The following is a 24,113-nucleotide window of genomic DNA, read 5'->3' as shown; positions in this document are numbered from 1 at the left end:
TTTTGCGCTCCAAAAAATTCATTAATACGTGTTATAAAAAGGCAATGCCACTAATCCTTTATACACCTTAGCTTTAAATTTCTCAATAGGTAAATAATGCATATAAGCTGGTAACATATTCATAAATATTATACCAACAATAACACAACTGTCTTAACTTTAGGTAACCTACTATAAGGTATATCAATTAGTTTGCTCGATATTGTATTACGTATATGTATATATGTATGTATGTATGTGAACCTACAGTTTAACATAGGATCGGAACCAAACGGCCACAAAGAAATTAAATAAGATAGAAACTTTGATTGAGTTCCAACAGGGAGTTTACTGCAGTTGCCCCCCCCCCCCTACTTTCTGAAGTGACCCCTTAATAGTTGCATTTAGAAATTTGAATATAAAGTTTTGTATATATCACTGGTTCATAGAAAAAACTGGTGCCATATAATATTTGCCGCTGCATGAGTACGTATTGGTTATTTGTCTTCCCATGGAGTTAAGAACGTTACAGGAATTTCGTTTTAATTGCCACAGAAAAAGACCCAAAAATCACACAATTTTCTAGATGGAATTTTAAGATGTTCATGAGGAAGGAATCAAACCTCTTCTTACACTTTCGTTGTTTAAGAGTACAAAGAGTACCTACTTGCGTTGCTCTTGTCAATTTACTTAATAAAATATGAAATACAATATATGTTATTTTAGCTGAAAAAGATAGTATCCTATTAGTTATACAACCTTTCGTCAAACAAAGTATTAGAATCAATCAGGAAAACTAACATTGATATACAAATATTTAGATCATTACCCCCACTTTTAACGTCCAATTGCCGCCACTATCTATTTGGTCTAGGAATTAATTCGTGCGGGTGGACAAGAGATGGCGCAACGAACGGAGCGTCCCACAGTTTCGTGTATCCACACATGTGTTGCAAACCCCTGTCATCGCGTATCGTTCGTAGTATAGGGCAGTGGATTAAAGCGTCAACAACACCAGTTTGTAGTTAAGTGAACATGGCGCAATTTGTGCCTGATAAAGTGTTTTTGCGGGGTGTCCTGTTGCATTACTTTAACATGCAGAAAAGTGCGACTGAAAGTCATCGTATTTTGGTGGAAGTGTATGGTGACCATGCTCTAGCTGAGCGAACGTGTCAGAAGTGGTTTGCACGGTTTAGAAGTGGTGATTTCGGCTTGGCAGACCAAGAGCGAGCTGGACAGCCAAAAAAATTTCAAGACGAAGAATTGACAGCATTGCTCGAGCAGGATTCGTGTCAAACGCAGGAACAACTTGCAGCAGCATTAGGCGTTGATCAAACAACAGTCTCCAAACGCTTCAAAGCCATGGGAATGATTCAAAAGATGTCACATTGGGTTCCACATGAATTGAAAGACAGAGACGTTGAAAGACGAAAAACCATTTGCGAATTGCTGCTTCAACGACAGAGCAGAAAGGGGTTTCTGCATCGAATTATTACGGGTGATGAGAAGTGGATCCATTACGAGAACCCTAAACGAAAAAAGGCCTGGGTGAAACCAGGTGAACCAGGTCCATCACAACCAAAACGAGATATTCACTGTGCAAAGGTTATGCTGTGCATATGGTGGGATATGAAAGGTGTGGTGTACTATGAGCTGCTGCAACCGGGTGAAACTATGAATGGAGAACGTTATCGACGACAATTAATGCGTTTGAAGCAATCTCTGGCCAGAACACGACCAGAATAGGAGAACAGACATGATAAACTTATTGTTCAACATGATAACGCTCGCCCACATGTCGCAAAACCGATCAAAACCTATTTAGAAAATGTCGGATGGGAAGTTTTACCCCACCCGCCGTATTCACCAGACGTTGCTCCTTCGGACTACTACTTGTTCGATTGCATGAACAACGATTTGATTGGACAGCGGTTTACTTCTTCAGAAGATATCGAAACATGGGTCTCTGACTGGATCGCTTCCAAGAATGAGGACTTCTTTCGCCACGGAATCCGTACATTGCCTGACAGATGGGCGAAAGTGGTGGCTAGCGATGGACAATATTTTTCTTAAGGTATTTATGTATTTTGTGTTTGTACTACAGCTTCAATGTGTGCGTACCAACCGCACGAATTAATTCCTAGACCAAATATAACTTATATTATCATCTTTTATGTAGGATGTCCTTCTGCCTCGGAGAGTATACATGTAGGGTTGAATGTAACATGTTTTAAGTTTTCTCTCAATTTGAGGAAAAACATTTTTCATAAATTCCAGTTGCTTCGGAAATTTTTATACGAAAAAAAATAACGTCCAACGTTATGCTCCTTAGGCTAAAGCAGATGGATGATTAATGGAGTCAGTGATTATGGAACAACTGTGGAATGATAATGTGGAAGAAAAACCTCGAAAACACACGCACATGATATTGTTTACCATAAGCTCAAAGGGCCTCAGATAAAAATGAAATGAATGAGATCTTTAAGTTTTACGTCCCACGGTTATGCCGGGTAGGCTAAAGGAGACGGTGATGATAAAAAAATGAATGAAACGGTGGAATGAAGAAAGTCGGAGGAAACGGGAGAAGCGCGAGAAAACCCAAGTACACGGTGTTTATCCATCATAAAATTCACTTGGCGCGAGCTGGTATCGAAACAAGGACTCCATGCACCAGAGGTGAACGCTCTACCACTGAGCCACCGCGGCCCCATGGCCTCAGATAGAACCAAGGACCCATCACATCAAAAAGGAACACTCTACCACTGAGCCCCCGTTCCGCCGGAATGTTTTGTATGTACGGTGACTCTTTAAAGTTAAGAGGGGAACAGGTAAACCTATTTCCGCCACTAATCATTACTGAAACACTTAATTTTATCGACTGGCACTACTCATTAATATTCACGGTTTATAAGCTGTTTGTAATTTGAAGATAACACGAAACTGAACTTAATGTCCACTATATTATGTCCACTACATTGTAAATTATGTTAACTATAGAAGCAACATATAGATCGAAAATTTCGGAAGCGAACGGAATTTTAAATGAGGAATTCTGTAATTATGAAAGGAAAAGCATGAAAAAGTTAATGTGTATCCAAAATCCCACACTTAGAATACTAAAAGAGGAGAACAATACTCGGCCGGATATTGTAAAGCTCTCGGTCTGCTATACCTGCGAACGTTCTCCATGCCTCGAAAAGAACAATTAAGTTAAAATTGGAGTTGCAAACGGTTATTCTTTTCTTTCACTCACTCTGATGCTTATCTTCAGTCTTTCAGCTGAATGACAGCCCTTTAATGAGAGGTCAAAGGAATTTTTTTCCACACTCCAACGCCAGAAAGAAAAAAATAAGTAAAAGGGTACTTGTAAAGTAATTTGTAAATCTCCCACGCTACACGGTCAACGGAGTCCATATTCATTGTATTGTATTAAAACTTAATAATACAGAACGCATTTCAGTTAGTGCGTGCTCATTTCCTCATGCTAATCGGATTATCCAATGCGAACACGTGCGAAGGCGGGATGCGTTCGGCAGCGTTGCCAAGTTTATTTGTTTCTGTTGATGAACATTTCAAATTTTAATAACAAATATAGTACTACAACTAATTCCCTTATTTTTTGTTCTTTTTCTTTAAATAAAAGTTGACATTTAAGAAGAATGTGCACAACATAGGCCTATACTGTAGCATATTTTCAGTTGAACAATCACATTATAGGAAATTAACAATAAAAAGACAGAAAGAGAAAGGAAAAGGAAATTCACACTAAAAACAAAAAAAAAGAAAAGGAAATTAATATTGAAAAAGAAAGAAAAATGAAGGAAAAGGAAAAAAATATTATAAAGGTAACCAAGAAGGTTCTGTCGCTTTTTCACCCACCACCTTAGAACATCAATATGTCACCTAAGAACGTACCTGGAAGATCAAAAATAGTCCCCATCAGCATCGACGACACGACCTTCTAACAACGTTCGCGGCAGAACTTGGCGGACCGTGAAGCGAAGAACGTATTAAGTACATTTTGCACCTCTACTAGGGATCTGAACTGGTATCCTCTAAGGTGAAGGTCCATGGAATGGAGCAGGTAATAATCGAACGGTGCAATGCCCGGGGAGTATGGCGGATGCAATAGGGTTTATCATCCAAGGTGTTCCGGATGCAGAATGGTGTTCCGGGTCATCCTAGCCACGTGCGGATTAGCGTTGTCCTGTAACAGGAGGGTCCCTTTGCGATTCAGAGATTCAAAACTCTTTGCTCCAAGCTCCAGAGATTTGAGTTTTTGTTGAACACGGCTCAACTGCTGACAGTAGACAGTTGCATTGATGCTCTGAACAGCTAGTAGCAGTTCCCGATGCACGATGCCGCAAGCAGTCCACGAAACACACAAGATGACTTTCTTCTGGTGCAGTGTTGTTTTCGGCTGTATTGGAACCGGTTCATTGGATGATAACCAATGATGACGGTACCGTGGAGCTTTGTACAGGACCCATTTTTCATCACATGTCAACACACTGTCCATAAATTGCTCCTTCTTCAGACGAGAGAGCAAAGAAACACAGGTGTCTGCTTGCGCTGCCTTCTGGCCCAGAGTCAAATGATGTGGGACCCATCGACCTAACTTGTAGTGCTTCCCAAGTTGATGGAGGTGCTGCCGAATGGTTTCTCCACTCACATTGAATTGTAGTCCCAGATCTTCACATATCTGGCCACTGTTAACCTCAATTGTTGCCTGAAGATCTTAATTTTGCACATGAGTTCGTCTTCCAGCACGTGGTTCGTCTTTGAGTGTTTCGACTCCGTCCTTAAACTTATTAAACCACCGGTGCACTGTTAGCGTAGTCAAGACATCCTCACCAAAGGCCTGGTATATCATCCTGCTGCAGTGGCGTTTGACTCCAGTTTGAACTCGTATAACATACACGCCTTTATGACGCTCTGTGGAGGACCATGTTCACTCTGTCCTTAGGCAAGTTCACGGTGTAACTGAACTGCCACAACCAGGTAGTATATTGGATATACCCACACCAACAACTGACCTCCGCCTTATCTCTATTTGCATTCAACTCACGGTGTGAGGGCCAATTGAACACAGACCTCCACAAAAAGCGACCGAACTTTCTTGGTTACTTTTATAAAAAAGAAAGAAATATAGATAAAGGAAGAGGAAATTCATAGTAATAAAGAAAGATAGAAAGAAAAATAAAATAAGGCACTTGAAAAGGTGTATGTATATAAAATGTTAAATAGTCATGAAATTTTACTACAGTATTTACCTAGTACTATGCAAATATTTACAATAATATAATGAAGATGTTAACAGCCCCGTAGCTAGGAGATGGCCAGGGGGGGTTACAGCCTCCCTAAAATTTTCAGTCGTTTATTAGTAAGTACGATGAACTCAAATCTGCTCTCCCCTCGAAATTTTATATATACGTAAAATATCTTTCTAGGATATAGATTAGTTTTACTGTAAAATAATTAGAATCTCTTTTAGAACTTACTGTATGTAGGCCTAAATAGACAATAAAATTTGTTTATTTTTGAATTGCCTTATTGAATACCATTACGGAAAGTTAAAATGTCTTTCACTTTTGTTCACGTAGTCAGTGTTTCCTCCAGGCAAAGTCGACTCTTCTGGATATAAGATAAATTAACTTGGGATTACAAATTACTCTTGCTCAGAAAAATGCAAATAGTATGCAAGTCAAGACCCACTCACATTTACCTCCTTCCCCCGCGGAGAAAAAATATGGAAGAAGTGTCCATGGAGCATTAAAAGATTTTTTTTTAATTATGTGGTCACTATGTATCACAATATTTTTGAAATTATCGCAGTAAGAAGAGAATGAAGTATTGGAGGAATTCGCTGAGTATCCTTTCGAACGGCATTTGGAATCACCAAACGGAGGACTGTCCATCGACATTTGAGAGTGCATGCAGTCAGAGCCACCAGGTGGAAAGACCAGTTGTGTTTCCCTTCGACCGTTGATGTCCCTCGCATAGCAGCCGTTTGGTTGCAGCAACACCTGTTATTTGATGCATCCAGGAAGAAGCTCACAAATGGTGCAATGGCTCTTCCAACTAACGGACAACTCATGCGAACGCATTGTTATCCCCATTGATATGCAAGTGGCTGGGAACAAATATGAATGCAAATACACTCCACCCATTACCTCATTACGAGAACCATTTTATTATTATTATTCCTGGAAGGAGAAGCGGAAGCTCAAAGTAACATATTACACTTTCGAGGTCTATTTATTACGCACACAATAAAAATTAGTTTCAATTTATTTTTGTAATTTATTGGTAACCTGTCTGACAATGCTGGAGCCGGACAGACAATATAAAAGCCGTAAAACATGCATCATTGTGGGGCTAGTCAAGAGTAAAAATAAAACAGTTTGCAATGGCTACAACCTGCCAGCTGAGATTTACGGTTTCATTTAACAACGGAGAACACGGAGATCCTTCCAACAGATGATTTGACCTTCCACGTACGTACAATGCACAATGATAAACAATATCTCAAAAGCACAGCTTACTTTCTGTATACAAAACCATTACAAAACTCAAATTTTGATTTTGGGAGACGCGGTGGCTCAATGGTAGAGCAAACATCTGTGGTGCATGAGGTCCTTGGTTCGATCCCAGCTCGTACCAAGTAAACTTTGTGGTGGACAAACACCGTGTGCGTGGGTTTTCTCGGGGTTCTCCCATTTCCTTCCACTTTATTCATTCCACCATTTTCTTCATTTCTCATCATCACCCGTCTCCTTTAGCCTAACGGGCATAACCGTGGGACATAAAACAAAGATTTCATTTTCATTTTTTTTCATTTTCAAATGTTCATTTCCGCTTTTCTTTTCCTGCTATCTTAAAGATTGTAAAAGAATGACCTATCCACACAAAATGCCTTGTAACAGGAGCATTAAAAAAGTACATTAATTGTGTCCAATTTTCAATAATATTCGAGAAATGAAAATATCCCAGAATATCCCAGAAATGAATTCGGATATATAACTGTTTATAGATCCGAAGCATTGGAACATCCTCGTAACGGAAGCTGACGCTAATCAACACTGGTTTTGTACAGGTAAAATGTATATTAAGAAATCCAACCTGTCATCAGCATTAGACGTGTATTTCATTGAGAGCTTCCCAGTACGTACAACAGATATATCCATTCCGTTGATTTGTTTGGTTGTTTGAAGTTCAGGTTGTTTTTAGCACCAAGACTATATGAGACGTGGACCTACAGTTTAACATAGTTGAACATGGTATCCGAAACACCATAATGCGAACAAATACCATATTTAATAACAAAAGTGGAGTTGAATAAACTAGTTCGTGATTTATACTTATTCACGGAACAAGCAGAACCATTATCTTACGAGTGAGGAGCATGGAGAAAGGTCCTATCAGAACATATTACGACTAGAAATTCGCTATAACGTTATATGGAGCCCTAAAATGTTAAGTGGCTCTTGTTTGTTTTTCAAGTGGGAAAGATCTCCATGGGATAGGAAGAAACCTCATCAAAGAGACTTCCACTGCACCATCGTCTAGTAAACAAATGTTGCGTACATTATTGTCGGAATCAATGTTACGGCACAATAGTAAGTAAGTGCTTTTATTACATGAAGTAAGTTTTAATTGTGAGTTTAAGTCAAGGTGACCAGAATTTTCACTTTGGAAAACGGGACGCACACGAATCGGCTAGGAGGGGGGTATCTGACTTCCAGATTGCATTTTGGGATTCAGCAGTGTTCTCAATTTACAAAATACACAAGTAAGAGTGATAACACACCGTATCTAACTTTGCGTGTACTACACAACAAATAATGGTTCCCGATTGCAAGTCCTACCCAACAATTCTTTTAACTACAGTAGTTGAACACTCAGAATTCCCACTCAATTCTCACTTGGACCACGAACACTCAATTCCCACTTTAAAATTCAGAAGTTCACGGCTGAACCTTGGCAACGGATGTTGGTACGGAACGGAGAATTTGCATTGACGATTTATATTTTGAATAATAATTACGGAACACCTAGGTCATTTTTACTTAAAAACGGGACATTTAGGCGTCCCGTTCGAGAATCAGAAAAAAACGGGACAACGGTTGGAAAAAGGGACTGTCCCGGCTAAAACGGGACGTCTGGTCACCTTGGTTTAAGTGTAGGAATGGATAATCTACTATATTTTTTGTGTTCAGATTTGCGCATTCTAGAAGCGTTTATTCTGGGAGGGTGATAGGGAAAAACTAATTATATTTTGGCAATAAGTAAGCCCCCAAATTAGTAAAGGACTACAATAGTTTATCTCTGTACCTGACGAGAAAAAAAAATGTTGACGAGTGCTATTTAGTCTGAGACGTGAATGACAAAAGTCGGTCTTTCACTTCTAGCAAGCGCATCTATGGATGAATGAATGAAACGTGGGTTATGAATAAGAATTCTATGATCATACGCTGGAACTAACACAGAATTTTTGATGGGCTTAATAAAGCGGGTGAGACCACTTAGGACATTAAAAAGAAAATAAATAATAAATAATTCTCCTTCTTCTGAAAAAGTCTTGCAAGATAGTTGGAATGACCAAACTTATTCGTAGTGTCTTGGTCTTCTACCTGCAGCCATGAATAACGAAGCCATTCAAGTAATACGAGGCGCATTCACTTTATTTAATTAGTGCCACATGGTTATTAACTACAGGCTTGTCGAACACGTACTTGCCATGAGAGTAACGATGAACCCACATAAATGAAAGACGAAAGAAGAGTGTAGCAACTATATTCAGCTACAATATACTCGCAATTAAATGTGTTCTCTTTCCAGCTCATACAATGAAATCTCATGCAAAAATTAACAGAAAATTCGATGGAAAGCTGTGAACAATTTCGGGTAAAAAGTAAACCTTAAAAAGGCAACGCAAAATAATAGCAAATAGAAAGATGGAAAAGTTTCAAATGTGGTAAATCACTGATGATTTCAAGGGGTGATCTGTGGTCAAGGCTTGATTTAAGGGAATGCAAAGGTGCACTGCACCCCCCCCCCCTCTTCGTTGTAAATATACACTATCTAAAATGAGAAGCTAGCAGTGAAAATACCAATACTTTTCGAAACTTTCTGCCATCATGTTTCCGTTTGGGGCTTAAAAGAAAACAGAGCTTTGCAAAGTTTAAGGAAAAGGATTTCCAAAAGGTTGAAGGAAAAGGATTCGCCAAGCAAAGCAATATAACATTTGTCAAGTAGGGAAGAAAACAGAAACCAGGAGGAGAGAAAAACTTATTTTTAGGGATGCGCACGAGACCAGACTTTTGGCTGTCTCGTTTCGAAAATGAGCTGTAAAAGTGATGTCTCGACTCGAAAAGTGTATATTTCACTATTGGAAGAGCCGTGTCTCGACTCGAATTTTGTCACGAAAATCGTGTCTCGACTCCTCTCGTGCGCATCCCTACTTCTTTTCGTGCACATCACTTACGACCTTCTTTAAAACACTTTCCTCCTTTCTATGCACCAGTGTTGTCAGTGCTAAAAAAAAATATTGTCATGTCACTTTGAAGAGTTTCAGTATGATTGGTTCTTTTGGTAGTTATTGGTACCCCCTCCCCCCAGACAATCCTGGATCCGGCCCTGTCTGTGGTGATTCTCCTCCTCTGGAACTACCAAATACCTTCCCAGAACATATTTTTGATTGGGCTCAACGTGCGTTATCAATATTTCTGTGGTACTACTTTCGTCTTGTATGTCTTGAAAGTCCTCCCCACGAGGGAAGTCTACTGAAAACGCCACTGACAATAATTGTAGACAGAAACTCATTTCTGGGGGATGGGGATGCTGTTGCCACTTTTAACAGTTGATGTAAAACTTGCTATGTAATCTTCTGTAGCTAGCATTTTGTCTCAGTTTTACCGTAATTTTCGCAAAGAACTCTGGAACCATGGATCCCTCTTGACTACGTCCCTGATTGTAGGGGAGAAATTAAAACTTACGACTACTTTTAGCTCTCTACGTAGCATTGTAACTAAAAATCTGAAATATGAATAGCAAGACTAATGCAGTGTTCTGAGTGGTGTAAGCCCTTCTTCCCCATATGCAAGAACATATTTTGAATGATAATGTGAGAAGCCACAGAGAAACCTTATATTATAATAAAAATAGCGCTAACTTCAAAAGTACTCGCTTCAGTATTTGTCACCTAACACTGAAATTAAGTACTCCGCTGTAACAGCGAGACCTGATAATTGGGACCCTTAGGAATGACTGAGACACACGCGAAACAAAACATTCAAAGCCTAAAGATAAAGCATGTTTTGAACTTACAAACTGCCTTCAGCTACAACGAAAGCGTATAAAGGACTGCTGTTGAGAAATATTTCCTCCGTAATCAATGCATCTACCGTCATGCAGCCTTCCAGTGTTCTTTCGTAACTGAGTTCAGATGTCTTCACTTGAATAATTCATCAAACTATCTCAGAGCCTCAACGCCTTCACGTGGGAATGGATGCTTTACACAAATGTCCAAACAACAGCAACTACAGTGAGCGATGTTTATTTTTTATAAATAAAGTTATCTGTGTTTAGTGGTGCCCATGAGATGAGAGACATGACAAATTCTCGTCTTGTTTTCGAGACGAGACGAGAAATTTCTCAATCCTGTAGGCAACATAGTTCACCCATGTCTCTAATTTCAAATATTGTATTAACGTTACGAGATTCAAAGTAAATAAACTATGAACTGGTAAATAATTGTACGAACATAATGTAGAGCATTTATCAACAATTACGGATACGCAAGTCGTTGCACATTATATTCCGATAATAAATATTGTTATCACACCTTTACTACACTTCTTGTAGCGCGAAAGGGTTAAATCACGTCTAGATGAAATTAAAAAAAAAAAAAAAAACTCAGGACATATACTCCTATTTCGTATATAAATTTGCAAATCGAGACGAGAGATAGATATCTCCTCATTGGCAATATGAATGTTGTTGTAGTACTGTTTTTAGAAATTGAAAGAAATACTTTTTTGGATCTGCAGCATTTCACGTACATGAATGTGTCCTGTCAATTTTTTTTTGCTTATGTAGCGTATTTTAAACAGCCAGAGCCCTCATACCTAGTCTAGTGGCTAGCGCGTATATATATATATATATATATATATATATATATATATATATATATATATATATATATATGTGTGTGTGTGTGTGTGTGTGTGTGTGTGCCCTTGTTGCCCTGCGGTAGGACACACAACGCATTACACTAATGCAAATGTCACTTTGAACTGTTCTGTAGATCTTGCTCTGTATAGTCGGTCGCGGTAGGGACACACAGTCGAAAAGTTGTAACGGCTTTTTCAGGCAAACCTTCCTGAGTAAGGGTTTCCTCATTCCACTGGGCAACTACAGGGATAGTAATTAACATGCATGCCCCACGCCGCTTCCTTCCTTCCCCCTTCCCCGGATAATGTGTCCGTCGTGAGACGTCATACGTGACGGGCTTAGGGCCCAATATGGAGTAATACCAGAAATATTTGTCATAAAAATAAAATGAATCGTTGTCTTTAGCGTCGCTGCTGACCAAGGTGGTAAGTAGACAAAATCAATAAATGTGCCTTCTACAACTTCCATTTTAATCTTCAGTCGTGGAAAACCGTTCATCTTGAATAGTTTAAAACACTAGCGTAGACGCATTCTTGGTTAAGAAGAATCCAGCTCCTCCTGAGGTTAGTCACACTGATAAAAACTCAACTTTTATTTCTTTAAACTAAGAGAAGAAAGGTTATCTACAGTAGTAATTTTCGTATATAACAATTAATACATTACGGAAGTTCTCTTCCTTTCATTTGAAACAATATATCGGGATGATTTCCCTAGCGAGCCGCCTCTGGATGAACTTCAGAGTTTCAAATATGGGTCTGGTTTGTTCACTGCTAGACAAACCCATTATGATATTTAGTGTACAGAAGGAAATGAAAGAAAATGAATAACAAAGAAGAGATAAAGTAAAAGAATTGGAAGTACATCCAGAATACTGACAAAAATTAGACTTTAATTACACAGTACGCATGCCTGAAATAGAAACTAGGACCAGAGACAAACACTTCACTCTCTCTTCAGTCCAAATAATTAAAGTAACTCACACAACAAATGAACGATCTTTTTAACCTAAATGCAGGCAGGACTATACATGACCAAACTTCGGTAACTCGTGAGGATGGGACTCATGAATTTGGAACTCCCTGTTATTCGACCTCAGCGTCATAAAGTGAGCGCAAATGCTGAATGATCATAGGAGCCTCCAATGAGGGCGACGTTAAATAAACGTGAGTATGACACAGAATGAGTTTATGTCAAACAGAAGTTTCTGCTCTTGGGATTCAATGCGTTTGTCTTTTAAATACACAGAATTCAGACAACGAACAGATTTATCTTAGTACAATTAAACCGTCTTTGTTGATCGCACTATTTAATAAATCAAAAATAGTTTCATTTTATGTTAAATTCATCCATTCAAAAGTTAGAAAGAAAATTACGACAAAAAAAAAATTGATGTTTGTTAGTGAAAATATTACTTCAGAATAAATATATAGAACCACTTTGACGATGTTCCGAAGAATGTATTGAATCTAGAAAAGGATTTTTTTTTATTTAGGGCGAAATATAAATTTATTTGTTAAAAAAATTAATTAATTTTGTATTCACTTATCATGTTATTAGGTATTGCTTATAATACGTTAGTTATCGTAATGATTGATTAAGTGATTAAAATTTATCAACATCGTTAAAAAATATATATAGACAATTTCGAAAAAGCATTTGTGTCTTGATATTCGAACAAGACAGGCACAGAAAGAATGAGGGAAAGATGACATGACATGACATTTTTGAGTTTTGCGTCCCACGGATATGCCGGTTAGGCTAAAGGAAACAGTGATAATGAGAGATGAATGAAATGGTGTAATGAAGAAAGTGGGAGGAAACGGGAGAACCCCGACAAAACCCACGCACACGGTGTTTGTCCACCACAAAGTTCACTTGGCGGGAGCAGGGTTTGAACCCGAGACCCCTAGCACCAGAGGTGAACGCTCTACCACTGAGCCACCGCGGCCCAATGAGGGAAAGATTTTGCAGTAAAATCTTTAGGGAGTAGATGCTAACAATCCAAACTGGATTGACTGGCCACACAAAAAGATATAAAGGGCATGTCTTGTTTCAGTGGTGATAAACATTTTGGTTTAATTCGAAACAGAGTATGGATCTTTTACACAACACATCAACATACAACCTTTAATTGATTCAAGTTTAACACCCCTTTTCAGCAAAAGGTATACAAGACGAGGATCTACAGTCAGGGCCGTATTTACGATTTTGTTTCGGGGGGCTTTGCTAACTTTCGGGGGGGAGCTTTGCCTGAAAATGTGAAAATTCAGCAAGATATTTTATATACTTTACTATAGTAAGTAAGATTTCGGGGGGGGCTTAAGCCCGGAAGCCCCCCCTAAATACACCACTGTCTACAGTACATGTGATCCGAAACGGGGACGGATCTAGCCCCGAACCGGGGAGACCTAGGTCCCCTAGTTTTTTGAATGACAAAAATAATTTTAGCTATTACTTATGTATTTTTGAAAGTTTATAGTAAACTCATTGAGTAACTACCATAGCCTAAGTTCTGACTGACCCCCTCCCTCAGTTTTTTCCTTTTAGATCCGCATCTGATCCGAAGCACAATGACCTCCCGCCTGAAAGCGAGACAAATGCCCATACGTTAATCATATAGGCTCTGTACACAATTTGTGACGAGGCTCTACACAATTTACAGCATATTTGTCCTTGAGTGGAGAAATTTAACAAACCCTAAACTAATGTCTTAGTTTCATTAATAGAATTGTATCGTTGCGTTGTCTCTTACTGACTCACTAACCGTGCTAAAGGAAGTGGAAACGAAGTGAAGTGAAATCATTTCTTATTATTTGCTCACTTTTACTTTTCTTTTCAGGGAAATTCACTCCACTGTTTGCAGTCGTGCACTTTATTGTTTTTCTTTTGTTAATAAAAGGAATAAATTAAAAACGTTGTTTAATTATACTTTAATTCATTCATAGGTTTTATTTGTGAATGATAAAAGAAATCAGGCGAAGACGGAAATTCATTCAAAGACCAATTATTGTATGTGCATTTCTTGAAGTGTTTTGCCTCCGCCTGCTTAATAATTGAACACTAATCTCTCGTACGAGGGACCTTTGGTTCTACAACGATATTGTCTATCTTTGTAAATACCTTCCAAGTATTGTTTATAGTTACGGGCAAAAGCGTTATTTTAAAGGCACAAGCACTTAAGAAGAAGAAGAAAAATAGAAATAAATAATTTAAATATTTGTATCCTATCCAGAGATTTTCTTAATTTGGTTGCTATGACGATTTGTTTATCTGTTTAATATCGTTGCTATGGTAACAAAAGGAATATAGATGTAACGAAGAACCATCTTGTGTAGACTGAATGTATAATATTTTAATGTGGCGAACGAGATATAAGTTGAAGGATAATAATATATATTTGAAGTGCATAACTGTGTTGAGTTATTCTAGATAATCTTGTGAACTGTATAAACACTTAGAATCAGGGAATGTAACGTAGTTGACGAAATAATTAACGTTACAATTCCATCCCAGAACATATAAGTTATGGAGGACTACACAGTGTGTGTGAATCTTTTTTGAGTTCTTCTCTTTCCACCAACATTTTCATTCCATTAAATATTCCTTAATCATCCGTCTCCTTTAGACTAAAGCAGTGGTTCTCAACCTAATTCCTATCACGACCCCCATTTTATTACATCCTCTTGCCAGCGACTCCCTTATCATTTCTGGTTTGTAATAAGGTTGTGTGGGATTTTTAATATACCTATTTCGGAGATCCACTTCTTGTGTATAGTGGATACAGTAACTTCTCTAAAACCGAATGGATTAAAATCAAATTTCGAATCCAATCCGTTATACTGTTTCAGAATGGAGGCCGTTTGAAAATCTTAAAACTTTATAACTCACTTAATTTTGGATCATATGATTAAAAAAAAAAAATAAAGTGGTTTCTAATTTTGGTTTAAAAACTTGGACGGTTCTTAACAAAATTATTGAGTACTTTAATTTTCAAGAGGCCACCACTTTGAGTAATATCCGGTATTATACTTTCTAATTATATTTATCACTTCCCCTTATCTTCGCGACACCCAGGTTGAGAAACCCTGGACTAAAGGGTTTAAACGTCTGATTCAAATTATAATTTTCATTCCATTGTTAGTAGTTCATGGTGTGCGTTATTCCCGATGAATCAAATCAAACAAATGTGAAGTTCTCTGGACAATCAAGATGTTTCTTTTAAACCAAAATAGCAATGTTTCCTACGTGCTGTTGCGTGGAAATGCTCTTGAAAAAGAGTTGTGGGTGGATTTTTTTAAAAATGTACGCAGTTGTCTCTTATAAATAAAAGAAAAAAGTAAGGAAAGAAAGTAAGATTAAAGAGGGGAAATACATTAATGGCCTTCACATGTGCAACAAAGGGAATCGAGCCGTGCACTCTGAGGTCAAAGACAGGCTGTTGTACAATTAGTTCTAAATATGTATATTCCACTCACACAGCAGTCACGGTATTTTCATAAGACAATAAGAATCCTTCCATGTTTATCAATCGTGGTGAGAACTTCTTTCAGTTCCATTTGTATTAAGTAGCTGTTGTTGTATAGAGCAGCTTAGGCGTTGCAGTTACACGAATAACTAAAACTAATTTCAAATCAGATTTAATACAAAAAAAAAAAAAAAAAAAAAGCCTTCTGTGTGCATGAAATGAAGTGCTTCACGTTCAATCTCTATTTGTGCCATTTGTGTTCAATCGTAGATCAGTATTGTGCATTAGGCCTAAGTTCCTTCAATTCAGAAGGGGGTCACTGTGGCTCAGTGGTAAAGTACCTACCTCTGGTGCGTGAGGTACCTGCTTCGATCCACGGACAAGTAAGTTTGTAGTAGACAGCATTGTGTTCGTGGGTTTTCTCCCATTTCCTCCCACGTTATCATTCCACAAATTATTACATCATCATTTACTTGTCTTAAACGTCGTCCCCCCTACCCTAAAGGACAAAATCGTTGGACGTTAAACTGAAAGATCTCACATCCTTCCCTTCTCTTCATCATTTCACCTGCCTGCTTTTCACTTCAACATTTCAGCATACTTTATACATACGTTCATGATTCTTGCATCATATAAGTAATTTTACATGTTAGTACCTGGAAATCAAAAAATCGACTTAGTAAAATATCGATCCCACAATACTAGCTACGTTCGGGAAAAGTAAAATTATTTAGACTTTTAAACAATTTTTGTTAAAATCATATTTCCACACCTAACTTGAGGATACACTTCGAACAAGTTTCTTTCACATTTTCTAGCTCCAACTTAGAATAATCTATCCTGAGTAGTTAGCTAACCGACATAACAAATAATCAATTGGGTTGCAGTACCTCACAGGATAATGTCCGATGGAAATTATGGAAACGAAATGTGTTAGTTACAGATTGGAAAATAGTTGCAATGAAATAGTCTATGCAAATAGTACTCATTGTTGGATATAAATTTTGGTTCTCATGAACCCTATTAGCTTGTGAAGTATGTGTATAATTTATATGTGATATGTAATAATTATGTGGTGCACGGGGTTTTGAATAAATTTTGGATATTGGCATAAAGGGATAAATCGAGAAAATAAGTTTATCCTTAAAGTCATCTTTGTCCCAGTGTGTGGCTCCATATAAGCAATATCATATGCGCAATATTTGATGCAAGATCTAAATCTGTTCTTGACGGTTGTCAGGACATGAATGAACACGATCGAAAGTAGCGTTTAGTAACCTAACACACAAGTCTTGAGGTGTAGGTGTTACCACATTTCTTATTCTTTCTTTGGGTTCATTGATACTCCCAAGTTTCATGATGACCACTAGTGTTGCTCATACGACCAGATTTTTTTCTTTTTTTTTAGCCTCATGGGCAAAACTTGTTCACCCAAGCTCTCAAGCATTGTTTTAGTGTTACAAGATTCATAGTATACCGGGGTAAACGCTATTAATTGATAAAGTGATTTCACGAACAAAAACATTTAAAAATATGCAAGTCACTACACAATAAACTCTAATAATAAATATCGTTTAAATGTTATTATATCACACTTTTTGTGGATCTCTCGAGGAAAAAATCGGTGCACAAACTTCTCATCTCGCCTCGAGGGCAACACACTCTCTTTCAACAGCACATAATCTAAGCAGAAATAACAATATATTTATCAGTCATTATATATACAACATCTTTAAAAAAATGTTTCCAGATTATGAGATTACATAATTTTGACTAAGCCTGTATTGGTTACGATCGGGGAGCTACTTGAAAGAAAACCAACAACGTGGATGGAGCTAAAGATGTGCTTTTCAAACATGCTCAAACTCAAAAATTGCCTGCTAGATGTGCTTCTCAGCAGGAAAAAAAGAACATGTTCTGGAAAACGGTACGCCTACAATTTTCGACAAAAGCTTCAACTACTTATGGATTTTAATACATATAGCGAGGAGTCTTCGTTAATGAATACACAATCCTAAGTCGATAAACATTATGGCTCTAATTATCGCCTATTATACATCCCTCTCTTCTGTCAATATGAACAGTACTTTTTTTTATCCATGTTGTTGCATTTGATTGGGAAACTGCAAAGCGAACGACTCTGAGCAAGTAGGTATTGTAATAAATGGTCTGAATCAACTCTACTTTCACTTTCTCTCGGCTGACCTTGAAATGCAAAGATTATTTATTATCTGTGATCACAGCAATAAATTCCAGTTTACGACATACATATGCATTATTAAAGGAATTGCTATAGTCCATATGTGACTGCAATATCCAACTTAATATTGTCATCGAAACATTGAGATTCTTTATAAATCTTGTTCCTCGTTCAATTGAATTTTTTTAAAGTGGAGTTTCTTGTTCTACCTCAGTACATACTTTAATAAAATTAGATTCTGTTAATATGTCTCAGATACTGCGAAAAGATCGTAATTGTTGAGATTAAACTGAGACAAGGGGACCGCGGTGGCTCAGTGGAGCCGGTGGGTGTAGCCAAGCGGTCTGAGGCATTAGGCTGATGATCGCGAGGTAAAGCCCATTGGGGGTTCGAGTCCCTCTGTAGTAGCAAGGGTGGAATTTTAACTGTCCTCGATGTTTCTGTGTTCGTGTCCCTGTCGTGTCTAGTAGTCCTGAAAAGTGGTTGCAGTAGAAAATAAGTCAGGAAGTTAAAAAAAAAGTGGTAGAGCGTTCACCTCTGGTGCTTGGGGTCCCAGGTTCGATCCCAGCCCCTGCCAAGTGAACTTTGTGGTGGACAAACACCGTGTGCGTGGGTTTCCTCGGGGTTCTTCCGTTTCCTCCCACTTTCTTCATTCCACCATTTCATTCATTACTCATCATCACGTCTCCTTTAGCCTAACCGGCATAACCGTGGGACGTAAAACTCAAAAATTTCATTTCCTTTTTTTAAACTGAGACTTTAGAAACTTCATATCCTCTATCTTATAACGAAAACGACTATTTCATGAATACTAGGGAGATGTCAATTGTTTGGCCGTAAAAATCCCATAGCTGGGACCACCATTGGCACGGTGGTAATGCTAACCTCGATTCCAGCTCATAGGGGTCACGGTGGCTTAGTCGTAGTGTTCACCTCTGGTGTCAGGGGTTAATGGTTCGTTCCCAGCTCGCGCCAAATGGACTTTGTGGTGAACAAACACCGTGTGCTTGAGTTTTCCTCCCACTTTATTCATTTCACCATTTCATTCATTTCTCATCATCACCGTGTCCTTTATCCTAGCCGGCATAACTGTGTGACGTAAAATTTAAAGATTTCGTTTTATTATTTTCAATCCCGGCTCGTATGAAGTAAGTGTTTGTGGTGGACAAACACCATCTGCGTGGGTTTACTCCCGTTTCCTCTCATTTTCGTAATTCTAATATGACCCATCTCGTCATCACCGTTCCCCTTAATCTCGATGCACAAAAGCACGGGACATTAAAGTCAAAAAATAAATGAATACGAGAGAGTTAAGTTAATTGAACTAAGAATCAAAATCGTGCTCTTGTGAAGTCAAATTCTGATGTAATAAGTCTATGATTCGATGTGTTAACTGGTTGACATTCATGCGACGTGTTTGTCTGGATTTTGAATCTTCTCTAGGTCATGGGTTATTTAAATGTTTCTTGCCCAGTCTTAAACAGTAAAACAAAAGTTCTTTAGGTACATAATAATAATAATAATAATAATAATAATAATAATAATAATAATAATAATAATAATAATAATAATAAAAGAAGAACATTCTTGGAAAGCACCTTGTAACGAGCTAAATGGCCTAGGCTTGTACTCTAACTCACAGTCGAAATTAAATCAAACATGTACCGGTAGGCCTAGATTTTGTTTGACCAGTTGAGATATTTCTTCAGAGTCAAAGAATTAGCATTAAATTTTCCAAGGTACAAGTTATCAGAATATGGCTTTTTAAAGCAAGGTAGTTGGAATGAGAAACCGGTGAAATGGTAGGGAACGCAACAGTAGAAGATAGTTAAATAAAGGAAATGGAAACACGTAGGAAATTTAAGAACAAATTATTATTACAAGATAAAAAAGGAATGGCATGGAAAAAGTGATCTGGTGATGAGATTCTTATAATCATCAATGTCTATGCGCTATTCAGGAAAGTTTCAAAAAGTGATAGACTGCAATGAGAACACTGAAGCAACTGTTAACAATGTTAGGTTAGGTAATTTTTGTGACTAGAAGAAAATAATGAACTATTAGCTTATTGCATATATTTTGTAGTAGGATGAATTACATTCTAAATTGTGATATATATAATCTCTGTCCTTGTCTCTGAAATTAAATAATTTGATGGAGAAATGATGAAGAGAGACTGAAAACGATTAAGTATTTATTAACTTAATTTTTGAGATGAAATCTTTAGATTAATGGTAAAATAAGCCGATAGTTTTATAATATAATGGCTCTAGTCATACCTTGTCATCTGTAATTCTGTACTGTATTAATCTGTTTCCATCTTTTTATTAACTTAGTCATTGGTCATAATGATTCTGTCTGACTGTTAATGACGAACAAAAATCCTTTCAAGAATTTCGAGAAAATCCCAAAGTGACTCCTAAAATATCTTTACTTTTCGGTGTTGAGAGAAACCAATTTCTTTCAAATTTAGAAGAAACAGGCTACTCCTGTTTGCTCCTTGCGTGCACGTATCTTGATTATCAGAAAAGAAGTAAAATAAAATGAAATGAAATATCTAAGTTTTACGTCCCAGGCTTATACCGGCTAGGATAAAGGAGACGGTGATGATGAGAAACGAATGAAATGGTGGAATGAACAAAGTGTGAGGAAACAGGAGAACCCCGAGCAACCCCACGCACACGGTGTTTGTGCACCATAAAGTTCACTTAGCGCGAGCTGGGATTGAACCAGGGATCCTATGCACCAGAGGTGAACGCTCTACCACTGAGCCACCGCGGCTCCTCACAAATGTGTTCGGTTGGAAGAAATAGGAACTATAGTGATACACATAAGGAAAATAGGAGACATGTAAAAGAAATGAAAACATTAATAGAAATAAAATCTGAAGGCAAAATGATGTAATGCTGAAACTATAACAGAGATTATAATAATAAATATTTCATTTGGTGAGATTTTATGCAAGTTATACGTGCTCCCAAAACAATATTGAAATCAATAACACATCCGTCATTGTTCACACTGAAGCATATAAATTTAGAAAACCATCTAATATCCAGTGTCCCCGGTTTTTTTAATAACCTTTGTTTAGGGGGGCTTCACGTTTTTTCTAATGTCTAACAAGACATCAAGAAAGATTTTCATACAAATACCTAGACCTAAGTAAAGTTCAGGGAGATTCCTGGCCCCTGAGCCTCCCAGGACCGGGGCCCTTTGAAAATATTATATACTATAAGCAGTACTTGAAAAATCTTGCTTGCAAGTACTCACCGGCCAAAAAAATCTAGTCAGGCCATTTTGCAGTCACAGTATTTATATAAATAAACAAAAATCACTTTGTGACTAGTAAACAAATCAATACATTTTGTTTATTGTCATGTCTTACAAAAAAAAAAAAAATGGTATCTGCTGTTTATTCTTGAATTTCTCGAGGATATGTACACAAGAAATATAGACTTTACTCGTCAAATGTAAAAAAGTACTCGCCGCTGGCGAGTGGATTTTCCAAGCCCTGACTATAAGCCTATGTAATGAACAGTTCCAAGAAATTAGTTGCTGACCAGAAATCGGAGGTACAGTTGCAAAATCATAATAGTCAGACACTTACTTTATCTATTTTTCTTCCTTTCTTTTCAGGGGTTCAGTGGTGGAGTCCTTTTCTCTAGTGCGTGGGGTTCAATCCCGGTCAAATAAGTTTGTGGTAGGGGAAAATGGTGTCAGTGGATTTTCTCGGGGTAGTCAAGTTTCTTCCTACATTAACATTCCACCAATTCTTCCATCACCATCCATCTCCGTTAGCCTAAAGGGTGTAACCGTGAGACACTAAACTGAAAAATGTCATTTCATTTTCTTTTCTTTTCTTTTTTTTAACTATACAATATCTCTTGAGAGCAAACCTATTATTTTAATAAACACTGATTATTCAAAATTATAATATAATATAATTTTATGTTACCGCATCATTAACAAAAAATTTAGAGGAACTTGTGTGAAGAGCAGCGATAAGGTTTCATACACCCTTATTTGCTTTGATAAACAGTGGCTATTATTATTATTATTATTATTATTATTATTATTATTATTATTATTATTATTATTATTATTATTATTATTATTATTAGCTTCGTTAAATTAGGAATTATGACAGTACCTGCAATTTTCATATACCAATGTTTGCTTTACATTAAGGAAAACAATCATATTTACAATGAGTTAGGGTACTCTCATACTTATCAAACTAGAAACAGGAACCGTTTAGGATTACTTAGATGTGAATATAGTAAGACACAAAAGACCTTTTGCAATATGTCACTTAAATTTTATAATTTTCTTCCTATATTTCTAAGAGAACTTCCATTTCTGGGTTTTAAAAAAGAAGTACAGAAATTACTTATTAATAATTGCAAGGGCGGATCCAAGGGGGGCTAAGGGGCTATAGCCCCCCCCTTGACGCTCAGGTTTACTTTGGATAAAATGGGCAATTCTGCTTTACACTGGATAAAACGGCAAATTATGGCTTATGGTTTAGCCCCTTCCTTGATCATATCCTGGATCCGCCACTGAATAATTGTATATATAGTGTTGAAGAATTTTTTGAACTCAAAATTGATAGTTAAAATATTTGCGTCTGTTATCCAGTGATCTTTGTTTATATTATGGTATATTATGGTATGTTATATATGTAATCCTAAAAATTTCAACTTCCATTTCTGATGATTATAATACATCTGATGTTCTCAGATGTTTCTGCAATAAAATGTATTATTATTATTATTATTATTATTATTATTATTATTATTATTATTATTATTATTATTATTATTATTATTATTAAGATTTAACGTACATGGGTTAAAATTATTATTTTTTCAAGTTTATGACATTAATGTGTATGTTTGTCATGTATACAATACCATAAATAACAGTTAAAAAGCTGCTTTCTGTTTAAAGATGTATTCATATGTATTTATTATCCGCATTCAGCGCCAAATAGAATAATACACAAGATTGATTACAATTATTCATTGAACTTACGATTTGCTAATTTCAGATTGCCTTTCTTATCAACATATAGCTACTGGCATTAGATTGTCATATGAACCTCTGTTCTGTTAGAAAAATTTTAAATAACCGAAAATAGTATTTTTTTTACTTTTTTTTATCTAGCGGAATAAACTAAAAACATTCCTATTTTTTCTAAAGAAACATGTTCTAAGCCATAATTTTTGGACAGAACATATTTTTGTTCCGTTGTTTACACGAATAAAATTTAAAAACCGAACGTGACATTCCTAGAAATTTGCGTGCAATGGACCTTTACGTCAAATAAAAGGTGAAAAATATTTTTTGACGGTTGAACAAAACAGCAGCTGTGTTCTGTTGCTTTGCCAACTGGTCGTTGGGTCGCTGGAAGACTTGAGTGGTCGTAGCCTGACCGCCCGCGGGCTTCAACTTCGGTTCTTTTTAGTATGCCGAGCATGTCCAATCTCGAGAAGTTCACGAAGCCACGAATCCCGGCAGATGCCGTTCAATCAAAAGAAGTAACCAAAATTGTACATAAATTTCACAAACTATATCTAATCCCTCTTAATAACACACTATCTAGATACTTATTAAAAGATAAACTGCAACGGATAATTAAAATATAGTTGCAATGTCTGATAAATTTTGGCGGCCTTCGATAATCAAGATGTTTTCTTACCTTGATTTGGATTGAAATTTTCCAAACTCCCCCGTGATATTAATTATATTTATCGCCACACACTCGTGCGCGCACTACATGAAAAAACGAACTACATCATCACCAGTAATCACACGCAACTTGCACTATCATACCACTTGTTTCACACACGGTGTGCCGACATCCAACGAACGACTGCTAACGGTTCTCCAAATACTCTACAACCAGACAACCGCCGACATTATCCGACGGCTGCCGAACTCACAGCGCTTTCGCGTTTCCAACTGCGGCAATAAAAATTATCCTTTCTCACTTTATCTAGTTGCTCAAACCCCTGACACTTGAAAACACTTCGGGGGCGAGGCTTTGAGGACCTAGCAACTGTCAAAAGCTTTCTTTAGTAACTTTTTTTTTTTTTTTTTTTTTGGATAATCAAATACTTGGCATACAAGAGGAATTAATCCTAGAAGTGACAGTCCTATTAGCGACAGGAACTGTTATTTGTCCTATGAGCGACCGATTCATTTACATTGCGATGATGGAAGACGATATGATTCCATCTCGAAATATGTTTGCCTCTGGCGTTATTAGCACCCGAACAACCTTGGTATGAA

General features: G+C 37.2%; 1 protein-coding gene across 2 annotated transcripts in view; it reads right to left on the bottom strand.

Moving 5' to 3' along the window:
• The window catches only part of LOC145666297 (uncharacterized), a 255,157-nt gene extending 231,432 nt beyond the window's left edge, over positions 1 to 23,725 (bottom strand). For both annotated transcript variants that reach the window (XM_081733373.1, XM_081733376.1), the window contains exon 1: positions 23,521 to 23,725. The gene's annotated coding sequence lies outside the window, so the exon portion shown is untranslated. The remainder of the gene's footprint in view (positions 1 to 23,520) is intronic.
• Between the last annotated feature and the right edge of the window lie 388 nt (positions 23,726 to 24,113).

This window comes from Thermobia domestica, chromosome 12 (assembly GCF_964235325.1).
Source record: "Thermobia domestica chromosome 12, izTheDome1.hap1.1, whole genome shotgun sequence".
NCBI lineage: Eukaryota > Metazoa > Arthropoda > Insecta > Zygentoma > Lepismatidae > Thermobia > Thermobia domestica.
Note: the sequence above shows the minus strand (reverse complement) of the source record. Positions and strands in the feature narration are given on the sequence as shown.